Here is a 14,643-nt window from a genome sequence, read left to right on the forward strand (position 1 = left end):
TTTGCAAAAGAAAAATATAATAACTGCAATTGATTAAGACTCATTGTCTTTGCACCTCAACTTCCCTTCTGCCATGCTCCTTGTGTCATGTCCTGTTGGGAGCAGCCATAGACATATTTGGGACAGGTCTTGGGGAAGATGAGTTGGGGACACATTTAATTGGGTTAGTAGAATGTATATGTGGTTTACAGTCATTCTGTATATAGTTAAGTTGTGTCTAGCTGTGGTGTGTGAAAGGCTTCGGGAATACTCCTACCATCCACTGTGCAGTAACTCTTAGTGGGTGACCTGAAGGTTCAGGGGCAAAAGGTCATACCTCAGTTTGAACATGTCCTATGGTACTCAACTTCAGAAGTATATGGGAAGTGGAAGAGTTTGAAATATATGGAGCCAGAGTGACTCTAGAAAATTCTCCCAGATATCATGCATGTAAAATTATAACTGGAAGATTTGATTCTCATTCGTGCTCAGTCAAAATGGAAGTTCTCTCCTACAGCGTATATACAATTACAAAGTATACATTTTGGAGTTAATTGGGTAAAATAGAATTTTTCAGTACTGTGTCTGAGGACAACAATGGTTAGCAACAGTCCTACAAACAGTAATTGTATCTTTGTGCGATTTTACGGATCCCCAAGTATTGGATTACATTTTAGTGTATATGATGGATCTTGTCTTGACTAAGTGGGGCACTTCTGGACAAAAGAGCGCACAGAACTACATGAAGAAACCTGTGTTCTAATACCAAAGTATACATATTTATGAAAGTTCAATGTATGTAATATAAATTTTATTATATGGTTATATAGTACAATATAATATAATGACAATTTTAAAAAACATTTAATTCCTCTTGGAATGCCTTGATTTCAGATTAGTTTTGTGTTCTTCAAAATTATTGATTATACCAAAACTCAAATATGATAAGAAGGAAATTCCTAGTGGAGGCCAAAATCAAAAACTGAAAGATCGACAAAACCTCCAGAATGTAAAAAAAAAAAAAAAAAAAAAGCTGTTAGCTTTTTAAAATATGTATCTTGTTATTTTTTTCTCAGTCTACGTGAATATTCATTTTCATACAAATTTTGTCTGCAACTTTGTATTTTTTTCTCTGAAATAGGGAAGTCCCCCACCCCCAACAAAATGTAAAGCTTCATACCTGCAAGACCTGAATCCACTGCTGAAGAACAGAAATTTTCCAGAGAAGAAAAGCCTGAGAGAAGTACCAGACAGCCTTGCAGCCCACTTTGTGATTTCTAAATGCTCTAATTTGGGCTTCTTGCCATAATTTCAGAAGGATAATGACCCTTCTCATTGGTTTTCTGGCTATTTGCAGGCTCTGGAAGGCACTTGTGACTTAATGGGCTCTCACCAGAGGAACATTCACCAAAGATGGTCATGTTCAGTATTAAAGGGCAGGGGGGTTGGGAGGTGGCGGGGGCGGGGGGGAGGTGGTTTGAAGTGATTCCACAGACTCTGTGCAGTAAAGTCAGAGAGGGGCGCTTTTTTTTCTGCTTTAGAAGAGTTACATTTTATTTATCTATTTATTTATTTACTTATTTATTTATTTAGAGTGTGTGAGTGGAGGTGGAGTGAGGGACAGAGGGAGAGGGATAGAGAGAATCTCAAGTAGGCTCCACACCCAGCTCAGAGCCTGACTCGGGGCTCGATCTCATGACCCCAAGACCATGACCTGAGCCAAAATCAGGAGTCAGTCGTTTAGCCGACTGAGCCACCTAAGCACCCCTATAATTGCCCTTTTAAATCGAATTCTCCCATAGCATAACATGTGCTCAGTACAGAAGAGCTTCCATTATTATTGTGGCAATCTCTGCCACCCAATGTCCATTCCAAGGATTACATTTTATATAAAAGATACACACATTCGTACAAATATAACATTTATGTTTTATAACATGTTTTTAAACATGTACCATGTGTTAGGTCATGAAATCAATTTAGCAAGTCTCAACCAGAATTTTATAAAAAATGAAATAAAAGAGAAAAATATTTGAATGCATTTCACGTGGTAAGAGACAGAACTGTTTTATGAAACTTGTTTTAGTGTTGGGAACAGGGTGTGTGTGGGGTGTGTGTGTATGTGTGAACTGTATTTCTTACCATTAGTTGCCTTTGAAAGTTTGAAAGTCATTGTTACAAGGCTTATTCTTCTAATGAAAGTAATGAAAACATAAGTATTCACGTCCGAGCGGAATGTTAAGCAGAAATGAAATCTAACCCAAATATCATTGATTGATTTTAAGGCTTTTTTTTTTTAAAGATTTTATTTATTTATTTGTCAGAGAGAGAGAGAGAGACCACAAGCAGGGGGAGCGGCAGAGGGAGAGGGAGAAGTTGACTCCCTGCTGAGCAAGGAGCCCAATGTGGGCCTCAATCCCAGGACCCTGGGATGATGACCTAAGCCAAAGGCAGATGTTTAACCCACTGAGCCACCCAGGCATCCCTATGCCTTTTTTTTTTTTTTAAATTGGGAGGCAACCTTTTCCCGCTAAGTAGTACTATTCCTAAATGTATGTCACAGAGAAGATAATCTAACACAATGCTGTTACACAGATTTATAGCTGATCTTTGAAATACAAGTCAGAATGCTCCTTTTAGAAAAAAACATAATTTTATTTCTATTTCCCTTTAGAAAAAAGTCCTTATGACTTCTGAGGTATCCAAACAGTTCATCCACAGCGCCATTTAAACCCGTGTTTGCAGATGACCGACAAATCTGACTGTTCCTTGCACAGCCCGGCTTTCTGTTAGACGCTGCACTTTAAAAACTCGTCCCTGCAATGAAGACTAAGTTCTTTCACGAGCAGAGTGAGTATAATGCGCAAGTCTGTATTAATCACTAGAGGTAAGCTACCAGGCCATTACTAGAACTTTCTGCCAAGGTAGTAACAGGAAAATAACAGCTGTTTGTATAAGGAAACTAGGAGCTCATTTGCACAGATGCTGGAGGCGATAGGGAGATTAATGCGTGTTGTCAGTGCTACAAGTTTAATTTGACTAGTGCTAAAATAGCTTCAATACACATTGCCCCTTGCCATTCATTTCTCCTGAATGCTGATTAATTTACTCTCATTTCACCCTGAATGCTGCCAGGCAGTAATGAGTTGTAGCCATCTGGCTGTATTTTATCTTCCCCACTGCCCCTAAAAAGAAGCAGAGATGGGGACATTCTTTTCATGGGCATCCATCCCACTGCTCAGAGTTCCCAGTCCTCCTTTTGGGGAACGCAGAGTAGATAGCTGTCCAGACAGTGGATTCCTGAGCTGGGACACGGTTTTTGTGTTGGAGCTGGAAAGCGAAAGCCTCCTAATTTCAGAATTGGTGGGGGGGGGGGGAGGGGGGGGGGGAGGGGATGGATCACAGAACCTATATATCGAAGTTAACAGTTAAGCTTCCTAAAAAGAGATTTGTAAAGTATAGCTACTGTTACAGAGTGGTATTTTGTAGATACATAATAATACAAAGTACACAGAGATAAGGCTCTTTATAGACATATAAAGCAATATTGTTAATATTGTTTTAACTCCTAGAAGAACGGGAAACCATCTGGTCTCAGTAATTGCTTCCAAATATAATTTATTTTCTTTTCATGATATTTTCAGAATAATCAGACATATTACCTCATCATGGGTAAAAGAATAATAAGTTAGACTGACATAAAATTTGATTCTATTTCAAGGATACTACTTTTAGAAAATCAACTTCATTGAGGTATAGTTTACATATAATAAATTCTGCCCATATAAGTCTATATTTCACTGTGTTTTGACACATTTATATACTCATACAATCACCACCACAGTCAAGGTATATAATAGTTCTATCAGCCCCCAAAATTGTCCTTGTGCCCCTTCCCAGTCGATTCTTCCCACCCCAGCACCAGGTAACCTCTGACATTCCGTCAGTGTAGATTAAATTGACTTTTTCTAGAGTTTCATAGAAACGGAATCTTAACGGTATATATACTTTTTAAAAAGATTTTATTTATTTATTTTAGAGAGAGGGCGCACACAAGCGGGGGGAGGGAGAGGGACAAGCAGACTCCATGCTGAGCCCAACAAAGGGCTCGATCTCACGACCCGGAGATCATGACTTGAGCTGAAATCAAGAGTCGATGCTCAACCAACTGAGCCACCCAGGCGCCCCTGGTATGTATACTTTGACATCCTACTTTTTTGCTTAGCATAATTCATCCATGCTGTTGCATTTTTCAGTTGCTGAGTACTATTTCACTTTCACTCCATATCCTTCCATATCACTATAGGTGTGCCATAATTTGTTTATCCATTCATCTGTGGATAATGGACATTCGATTTCTAGTTTTTAGCTATTATGAAAAAATTTGTGTACAAGTCTTTGTGTGGACATATATTTTAATTTCTCTTGAGTAAAAACTTAAGAATAGAATTGCCAGGTCTTACGGTAAGTGTATGTTTAACTTTGTAAGAAACTATCCAACAGCCTTCCAAAATGATTATAGCATTTCACAGTCTTACCAGCAACAGAGGAGGAGGATTCCAGATGTTCCACATCCTCACCAACACTTGGTCTTGTTATCTTTTAAACATTGTATCATGTCAGCCGATATGTAGTGGCATTTCACTGAGCATCTAATTTGAATTTCCCTGTGTTTTAAAATGCAGGTTTTATTGTTATTTAGGAATGGTAAGGCCAGCAGATCAAGGGATGACTGCCATTAGCAGTCCATCCCAAAGGAACCAAAGTATTAAGACATCAAAAACACAAAATAAAAAGGCGTGGTGAATATACCTGATGACTGATGATGTTGAATATCTTTTCATGTGTGTATTGGCCATTCATATGGCTTCCTTTGTAAAGTGTTCATTTTTTTTTTGCCTTTTTTAAAGAAAAATTGTATTGCCTTCTTATTGAGTTCTAACGAATTAATATGAATTTTTGATCTAAGTTCTTTATCAGATACTCATATCGCAAATATTTTCTCTCAATCTATGGGAGAGAATTTCATTTTCTTTTGATTTTCTCAAAAATGTTTTTCAAGGAGCTTACGTTTTAAATTTCGATGACATTATCAATTTTTTCTTTTATGGTTCATGCCTTTTGTGTTTTGTCAAAATCTTGGCCTACCCCAAGATCATGAAGATGTTTTTCTGTTTTTCCTAGAAGTTTACATATTAGTTTTAAATATTACATTTAGGTCTGTAGTCCATTTTGAGTTAAATTTCTGTATCGCTTCAAGTAAGGGTCAAGTTTCATTTTCCTTCCCTAACAACATTTGTTCAAAAGACTTTCTTTTCCCCATTGAATTAAATTGGCATATTAATTTTTATTGAAAATCAACTGGCCACCTGTGTGTGGGTCTATTTCTGAATTCTCTATTCTGTTGCATTGATTTGTAGGTCTGTCCTTCAATGCCTGTATGATATTCTTTTGATTATTGTAGCTTTATAGGAAGTCTTGAAATAAGAAAGTGTGTCATCCAACTTTGAATTGTTTGGCTATTTTAAGTCCTTTTCTTTTCCAAGTAATTTTAGAATCAGATTTATTAAAAAAAAAAACAAAAACCTGTTGGGATTTTGATTGGGATTATGTTGAATCTATGACTCAATTTGGAGAGAATGAGAATCTTAATAGCATTGAGTCTTCTAATTCATAAATATGGTCTATGTATCCATTTATTTAGGCCTTTGTCATGTTCTCTCAGGAATCTTTTGTAGTTTTTCGAATACAGGTTTGCACATATTTTGTTTAATTTACTTCTAAGTGTTTCATATTTGGCATGCTATTATAAATGGAATTAAAAAAATTTTCATTTCCAATTGTTTGTTTCTAGTATATGGAAATACAACTAATTTTTGTATATTGATTCTGTATTTTGAGAACTTTCTGAGCTTGCTTATAAGTTGTAAGGGCTTTTTTGGGTAAATTCCTTAGGGGTTTTTATGTGTCATGTGTACATAAGGAGTTTTACTTCTTTCTTTCCAATCTGCAAGCTTGTTATTTCTTTTTCTTGTCTAATTGCACTGTTTAGAGCCTTTAGTACAGTGTTGAACAAATAAAAGAGTGGGCAATTGTTCTTTTTTTGGAAGTTATTCTGCCTAGTTTCTGGGGATTTCAATCTTGCATGCACAGATTTGTATTTGGCAAAAAACTCATGGGATCCCTATGCAGATTTTTGGAATTGTTTTTCTGCTTACCTTCCTCCTGTTGGGGACTCTGCCCCACAAATTCTAGCTGCTTTATCCTCCCCAATTTCCTGCCTCTGAATCCTGAACTCAGCAAGATTCTCAAGCTCTACTTGTATTCCCCTTTTCTGTCCTGCAGTCTAGAGATTGTCAAAAATCCTGGGTGATGGTAGGAACCACCTGATTTTTTACCCTATATAAAGGATCACAGTCCTCTACTGCCTAGTGCCTGAAAATAGTTGTTTCTGTGTTTTATCTAGTTTTCTAGTTGTTTACAATGGAAGGGTAATTCTGGAGCTTGTTACTCCTTTGTACTTAGAAATAGATACTATCTGGGGCGCCTGGGTGGCTCAGTTGGTTGGGCATCTGCCTTCAGCTCAGGTCATGATCCCAGGGTCCTGGGATCGAGTTCCGCATTGGGCTCCCTGCTCAGCAGGAGCCTGCTTCTCCCTCTGCCTCTCTCTCTCTCTGTCTCTTATGAATAAATAAATAAAATCTTAAAAAAAATAAAAAAATAAAACACACCTAGGTTTAGGCTGCTCCCTCAGAAATTCTGATTTAAATGGCATCGATTTTTTTTTAAGGCTCTCAGGTGATTATAATGTGTCACAGAGGTTGAGAATTACCAATTTACTCTGAAAACTCTACAGAACTGGTCAATAAGTGTTCCATGACATCCTGGTGTGGCCAAGATGGCTTACAGATGTACTGAGTTACAGATCTCTTCATCCCTGGGGGCAGCCTATCTTAGCCAGGTTCCTTGCTCCAGCAGGAGTCAGCACCCTCAGTTTACCCCAGTGTGCCACACAGACACTATTCTTTCCTGAGTGGGCTGTGACTGCAGGCCACTGAGCTTTAGAAGTTAATCCTCCTTTAGATTCTCTCATCTTCGTATCTCAGCTCAAATGTCACCAAACCTTTTCCTGACCCTTCAGGGTCATCCTTTTTCCTTTCTGCTCATTCCCATTGCAGCACACGTACACCCCTATGATAGTCATGTTAGAGTTTTAAGTCTGTTTCTACTTAAGATTTTAATCCCTGGAAGGTAGGGGCTGGTTTCTTTAATCATCTCTTCCTATTATTAAGCGGAGTGTTTTGCACTTCAAATTTATTATATTTGGGTAGGCCATTCTGGAGTTTAATATTGGAAAGTGTTCTGTGGCCAAAAATATCTTCTGTTCTACTGAAAATCTTTTCTGTTAGTAACGAGTATGTTTTCGGGGCACCTGTGTGCTGCAGTGGGTTAAGCATCCAACTCTTGGTTTCGACTCAGGTTGTGATTTCAGGGTCGTGAGATCGAGCCCCCTGTCATGCTCTGCACTCAATGTGGAGTCTGCTTAAGACTGTCTCTCTCCCAGGCACCTGAGTGGCTCATTTGGTTAAGTGTCTGCCTTCTGCTCAGGTCATGATCCCAGGACCCTGGGATCCAGTCTGCATCGGGAATCCTTGCTCAGCAGGGAGCCTGCTTCTCCCTCTGCCTGCCGCTCCCCCTGCTTGTGCATGCTCTCTCTCTGTCAAATAAATAAAATCTTAAAAAAAAAAAGTGTCCCTCTCCTTCTGCCCCTCCCCACCACACCTTCGCTCTCTAAAATAAATAAATAGATCTTTAAAAAAAAGTATGTTTTCAGATTCTCCATAAGTCAGTTGGGTGGGAGAGGAATTTTGTATTTTGTATTACATTATTTATAATGGGGCTTGAATTCATTTCAGGTCTCTAATCTTTTTTTGCACTTAATTAATTTTGTCCTTTAGGGAGAAGAATTTAGTGGTGCCTTCCTACCTTTAGGCATTTATACTTCAGAAATGAAATTCTTTAATTTTGATGAATTTTGCTATTTATACCATTTCAGCTTTTAAATCCAGAAATCTTTATTAGATTAGATTATTGTTTTCAAATTAAGCCATAAATAAATTGGATGGAAAATGAATTTCCATAGGGATAATATGGAAGAAAATGCAAACGTTAATTGCTATTATTATTGGCGATATCTATTTGGCTATATAACACCAAGCTTCATATGTTTACTTAATTCTTCTTTTATATTAATGTTGCCATGAGAAGAGTCACTCTGTCTGATACAGTGCCTTTGCATACATTAGGAAAATGCACCTCTTCTGGGCGTTGCTTAGCAAATAGAACAAGGGCTAGATTATAACCCCACTTATCTCCTGAGTCAGGAATCCTCAGATAGGGCGTGATTTGTACAACCTGACACAGTGGCTCTATGATGACCTCTTTACTTTTAGGACAGTTGTTTTATTCTATACAATTTGGCATATTTCTAGGAGGTAAAAACAGATTTGATATCCTCCACTGTGTATAAGACACGTGAGTATGAATTGTGAAAATATGTTGGAGAGAAATTAAAGAGGATTCACTAGAGTCATCTAAATCTCAGTTGTGTGATTGCTCCTCTGGAAAAAAAAAAAAAAAAAAAAAGCTCAAAGGAAATTAAAGGTAGAAAATAAGGGAAATGAGATTCCCCTCCCATGATCCACTTAGTAAGGCAGAAGTAAAGGGATAAGAGCCAGGACACTGCAAATCTTCGGCTGATGTCTTCCATTAATGGCATGTTTGGGTTGGCTAAGACACAAAGGAAACACCACATTTGCCAAGTGGGTGGACATACACCCGCTAACCTCTGGCCACAGAGAGAAAGGTAAAGGCTGTCTGCTGTCGGTGAGGGAGAGCCAAGGACAATGCCAGGTAGTGCGAGTAATAGTAGGAAAAGACCACACATGGAGTCCCTTTGTGACCTTCTTACTCTGAAATCTTGCATTTCTCACCAGCCATGAAATTTAATTTTGGTGGGATAAATGTATCCCTTATCCATTGACCACGTACTGGACAACTTTGGAGCCTTTCCCAAATTGCATGCAGGGGAGGAAATGGAACACTAACATTTACTGAATAGCCCCATTTGCTCTTCAGTATGTTAGATGCTTTCACATACATTGTCTCATTTACAGCAATCCTAAGTGGTTCCATTTGACCTAAAGAGGTTGTTGTAACTGGCAGAAAGGAGGAGTTGGCTGTTTTTTATTATAGATTTTGTTCAATGGCAGTAATGAATTTCACTTAGTGTTGATTGTGTTTTCTGGTTGCCAATCACAGTGAGTGAAAGTTGGTCTTAAATGAGTGACCTCAATCATTAGCGCATGCGTTTCTTTTTTTCCATCTACTGGTCCTGGTTCTGTTTTCTCTCCCCTTGCTGATTTTCTTGATCTGTTTTGCCCCATCCTTCCTTACTTTTGGTTACATCATGTATCAGGAACCTGCTGTTTCCCCTAATCCTCAGGCCTCATTTATTGTATATTGCTCTCCTCCAATCAGGCACACACTGCTCTCTGGGGTTCTTACTGAATGGGCTACAATCAAGGACATTAAGAGAGATGTATTCTGCAATTACTTTGCATATTTTCCCATTTTGTTTCTTAAAGGGGAAATATCTTCACAGAAAAATAGGAGTCTCCGTCTCATTCTGTCTCCTGATTTATTATTCTTGTGAAAATCAAGTGCGGGCTAATGGATGTTCATTTGCGGGATTGAGTGAACGATTTAAGGGAAGAATACTATTTGCTGTCATGATTGATTTAATCCATATTGAAGAAATAGTATAAATATAAGGTGCTGCTCAGCTCATACAGATGATAGAGGACCCCGTCTGTAGGCCCAAAGGCACTGAAATCTTAAGGAGTGCTTATTTGGGCCTGGCTGGAGCTGCTTATACCTGCACTGGACCGCCAATGGCTGGCTGACTCTATAGATTTTATATATAAATACTCCCAGTGCAGTCATCAATTTCAATTTTGTGATCTTGAAAACTCCGGGAAATTCAACATTAGGAGATTATTTAAAATACTCATCTCTGGTTCTCTGTCAAGGATGATCTGCCTTCGTTTTTTTTTTTTTTTTTTTCTTGTTTAATTTTAGATCTTTGTGTATCCAAGTTCCAAAGGTGAGATCTCTGATCTTGAGGAACAGACAAACAATTTGAGTACAAAATGTTATAAAGGTATCGCACAAAGTACACCAGGAGGGGGCCTATTAATCAAGCCTTTTTATTTTCCATAATTCTGATGCTTTGACATCTTGAGGCTTTGCTGACTCCAGGAAGACGACACTTCCCAGAGCTAGCCAATTCCTAGAGATAGTAAACAACTTGCCCACCAGGGAGCATACCTTTCACAAGCAAACTAAGTGATCCAGAACGCACCCACCCCACCGCCTCCTCTGTGGGGCAATCGCCCTCAAGGGCTAGTTTTCCTCTGCCCTAATCACTCCAGGGCCAGACTCCAGACAACCAAAGACAGCCCCTGCACCCCAGCGCCTGTTGAAATTGTTCAGACTAGCCAATCCTAAACTGGCTTGCCTTGTCTTGGCTTGCCTTCCCTGCAGAAACCAAAATATGAGGCTTTTACCCCCATTTCCTCCTTACTCCCTCTGCCTCCTGACTGTGGTGCTTCCCCAGGTGGCCTTGTGTGGCACTGCCTGCCTCCTCCCCTGGGGAAATGGGAATAACAAATGATCTTTTCAATGGCAGTCATCTCCTTGTCTGAATAATAATAAACCTGCATTTTGGAACAAGGGGTTACATGGGCCTAGAAGCTTGGAGAAAGCATCCCCAAGGCAATCCAGGATTTGAAGGGAACTTGAGTGTCAGGTGGCTGTCATGTGGTCATGGAGGTGTGGGGGAGGGGAAAGGGGGGGTTCCAGGCAGTGGGAATGGCCCATCTGAAAGGAAGAGGGTGGTGTGTTTAGGGAATGGGGACTACCCTGGGTGGGATGAGGGCAGGGGTAAGAGATGAAGATGGAAAGATTGGCTGTGTTAGATTACCAAGGGCCTTGTAAGGCCTGCTCAGGAGCTGGATTCCTATCCAGTATCTATTGGAAGAGCAAGTTCAATGATACTTGTGCACATAGGGATCAATGAAAGCTAAAGATCAGACAGGCCATTAGGAATAGAATTGGGAATAGTATTTAAATCTCCATATTCTTCCCTCTGTTGTCTGGTGCCCCATTGTATGTTCTGGCTTCAGAAGAAGGCTTTCCCCCAAAGAGTAAGTAGATGAAAAGTGCCCGTAAGACTGCCGTAGCACATTACTTGAGTGCCTTCTGATTTTTCCTTTACTTGCCTCCAGCTGAATTTGGAAATTCATGACAACCATTTACATGAGTAAAGTGAATTAGAAAGATGGATTAAAAAGTGTTTACATCTTGATAACTTTAACTCTTGCATAAGACACTATATTCTTCCTTTCTTTTTCCTCTTCTATTTCTCATTTCCCTTTTTTCTCCTGGTCCCTCACCCTGAAAATATTTATTTTACTCCCATATTCATTTGCTTTAGAGAAAGTTGTGTTTCTTTTCAGGTAAAAACCATCTTAGCTGTATATATTTGAGGAGCTTAATAACACCTTCTTCAAAGCCAAAAACATTTCACAGCCAACAGGAAAGGGTTTTGATTGTCTTCATGACAAATATTTAGGACTGTCTGCTCTGTATTACAAGTATAGCATCAGGTGCTATGACCAGAAAAAGAAAGAAGATCGATGAATAATGATCATGGTTTGCCAATAGGAGGGGAGAGTAAACAACAGAATAATTTAATTCTCACTATCAACTTGTCTTATTCAAAGCTTTCCTGGCTGAGGAAGGAAGGGCCTATGTGAGGTCTTTGTTATAGTGCAGATAAAATGACATACTGGATTATTCACACCAGTGCTGAAAATTGATTTTATTTCTCCTACTTGTTGAATTCCAAACTAATGAGACTTGACTGTTATACAACGATAACTATTGTCACGTAGCTGTACAATTACCAAAGCTAGACTCTTTTATAAAAAAAACCAAGCGGTATATTGTTCTTTAATATTTGACACATTTTTCTTTCTCTGCTCACTTTTCTTTAACCTCCCTCAATTATGTTGTCTGTCTTCATCAATACTATTCCAAATCAGTAAGAAGAATTTTCCCCATAAGATTAAAAAAAAAAAAAGTGAAGCATTAAATGTTGATGTTACAAATGTGGGACCAATGTTTTCCTTCTGAAAGATTAGTGAGGATTAATCACTTTCTGTTTTAGATTGAATTAGGCTAATATAGCACAAGCCCCCTGTAGTATTTTCTGGTGTCTACGGATATTCTGTTTAAGTGCAAAAATTCACAATTGCTGGCAAAGCGACTGACAGTGACCTAGACATTTGGGATGCCCTAAGCAAAAGTTTCTTTGAGGCATTTTAGTCTTTTGTTAACGGAATCATCAGCTCTCCAGCTTGATTGCCAATTTCTCTCTGTCTCATTCCAACTCAGTTCTCAACAGCAGTGGTACATTTTCTCTTTGCAGACCACAGCTATGAGGATCCCTTACTTTTGTCATGCATAGCTTGCTGACTTTCTGCAGGAATGAGGTTTGACTAAATAAAGAATTCTGCACAGTATCATAAAGTCATCAAAGGCCAGGACTTGTTTTGAGATTCTTCAGATACACATACCCTGTCTAGTACACAGGTCAGTAATGTGTAGTGAAGATGGGTGTCATGGTTGATAATCCTGGTATATTAGGGGACCTTGCAGAGGGTTTTGATTGTCTTCATGACAAATATGCTCTATGGTCCTCTGTGATTTGAGGGTTAATCTTGGGGTTGTTGGACTCTTAAACCATACAGGGCTACTCCAAGGTAATTAGGTATTTGACAAAAAAGGTTTTTTAAATTAATTTTTTAAATTCCAATATAGTTAATATACACTGTTATATTAGTTTCCAAGTGTGAAATATAGTAATTCAACAATTCTGTATATCAGTGCTCATCATGATAAGTGTACTCTTAATCCCCATCACCCTATTTCACCCATCTCCCCACTCACCTCCCTTCTGGTAACCATCAATTTGTTCTCTACAGTTAAGAGTGTGTTTCTTGGTTTTTCTCTCTCTCCTTTTTTTTTTTTTCCTTTGCTTGTTTCTTAAATTCCACATATGAGTGAAATCATATGGTATTTGTCTTCCTCTTACTGGCTTATTTCACCCTCCATTATATTCTTTAGCCCCATGTTGTTGCATAATGGCAAGATTTCATTCTTCTTTATGGTTGAATAATATTCCACTATATATATATATATATGTATATGTATATATATATATATACACACATACACACACACACACATATACGTATACACATATACATATTACATCTTCTTTGTCCATTCATCTTTCATTTTTTTAATTATTTAATTAATTATTTATTTATTTTTAATTTGACAGAGAGATAGAGAGCACAAGTAGGCAGAGTGGCAGGCAGAGGGAGAGGGAGAAGCAGGCTCTCTGCTGAGCAGGGAGCCAGACGTGGGGCTCGATCCCAGGACCTCAGGATCATGACCTGAGCCGAAGGCAGCCACTTATCTGACTGAGCCACCCAGGCGCCCCATCCATTCATCTTTCGATGGACACTTGGGCTGCTTCCATAATTTGGCTATTGTAATAATGCTGCAATAAACATAGGGGTGCATATATCCTTTTGAACTAGTGTTTTTGTATTTCTTGGGTAACTACCCAGTAGTGCAATTACTGGATCATAGGATAGTTCTATTTTTTGTTTTTTTTTGAGGAATCTCCATACTGTTTTCCATAGTGGCTGCACCAGTTTGCACTCCCATGAACAGTGCACAAGGGTTCCTATCTGCCCACATCCTCTCCAACACTTGTTGGTTCTTGTGTTTTTGATTTTAGCTCTTCTGACAGGTGTGAGTGATATCTCATTGTGGTTTTGATTTGTATTTCCCTGATGATGAGTGATGTTGAGTATCTTTTCATGTGTCTGTTGACCATCTGGATGTCTTCTTTGGAGAAATGTCTGTTTATGTCTTCTGCCCATTTTTTAATTGGATTATTTGTTTTTTTGGATGTTGAGTTGTGTCAGTTCTTTATATATTTTGGATACTAACCCTTTATCAGATATGTCATTTGAAAATATCTTCTTCTATTCTGTATGTTGCCTTTTAGTTTTGTTGATTGTTTCCTTCACTGTGCAGAAGCTTTTTATTTTGATGAAGGCCCAATAGTTGATTTTTGCTTTTGTTTACCTTACTTCAGGAGACATATCTAGAAAAAAGTGGCTAAGTCTGATGTCAGAGAAATTACTGCTTGTGCTTTCTTCTAGGATTTTGATAGTTTTAGGTCTCAATTTTAGGTCTTTAATCCATTTTGAGTTTATATTTGTGTATGGTATAAGAAAGTGGTCTAGTATCTTTCTTTTGCATGTAGCTGTCCACTTCTCCCAACACCATTTGTTGAAGAGACTGTCACAAAACTCTTGAAGCAAACTTTCAAGATCACCTAGTTCAACCCCATTATAGTAAAGATGAGGTTATTAAGAGCTAGGGTGCCTGCTTTCTTGGTGTTGCTTAGGTCAATAATTCAATCTTTCTTTCTCTTTGTATCTTTCTTGTTCTTTCATC

This window comes from Phoca vitulina, unplaced genomic scaffold, assembly GCF_004348235.1.
Source record: "Phoca vitulina isolate PV1807 unplaced genomic scaffold, GSC_HSeal_1.0 scaffold9, whole genome shotgun sequence".
NCBI lineage: Eukaryota > Metazoa > Chordata > Mammalia > Carnivora > Phocidae > Phoca > Phoca vitulina.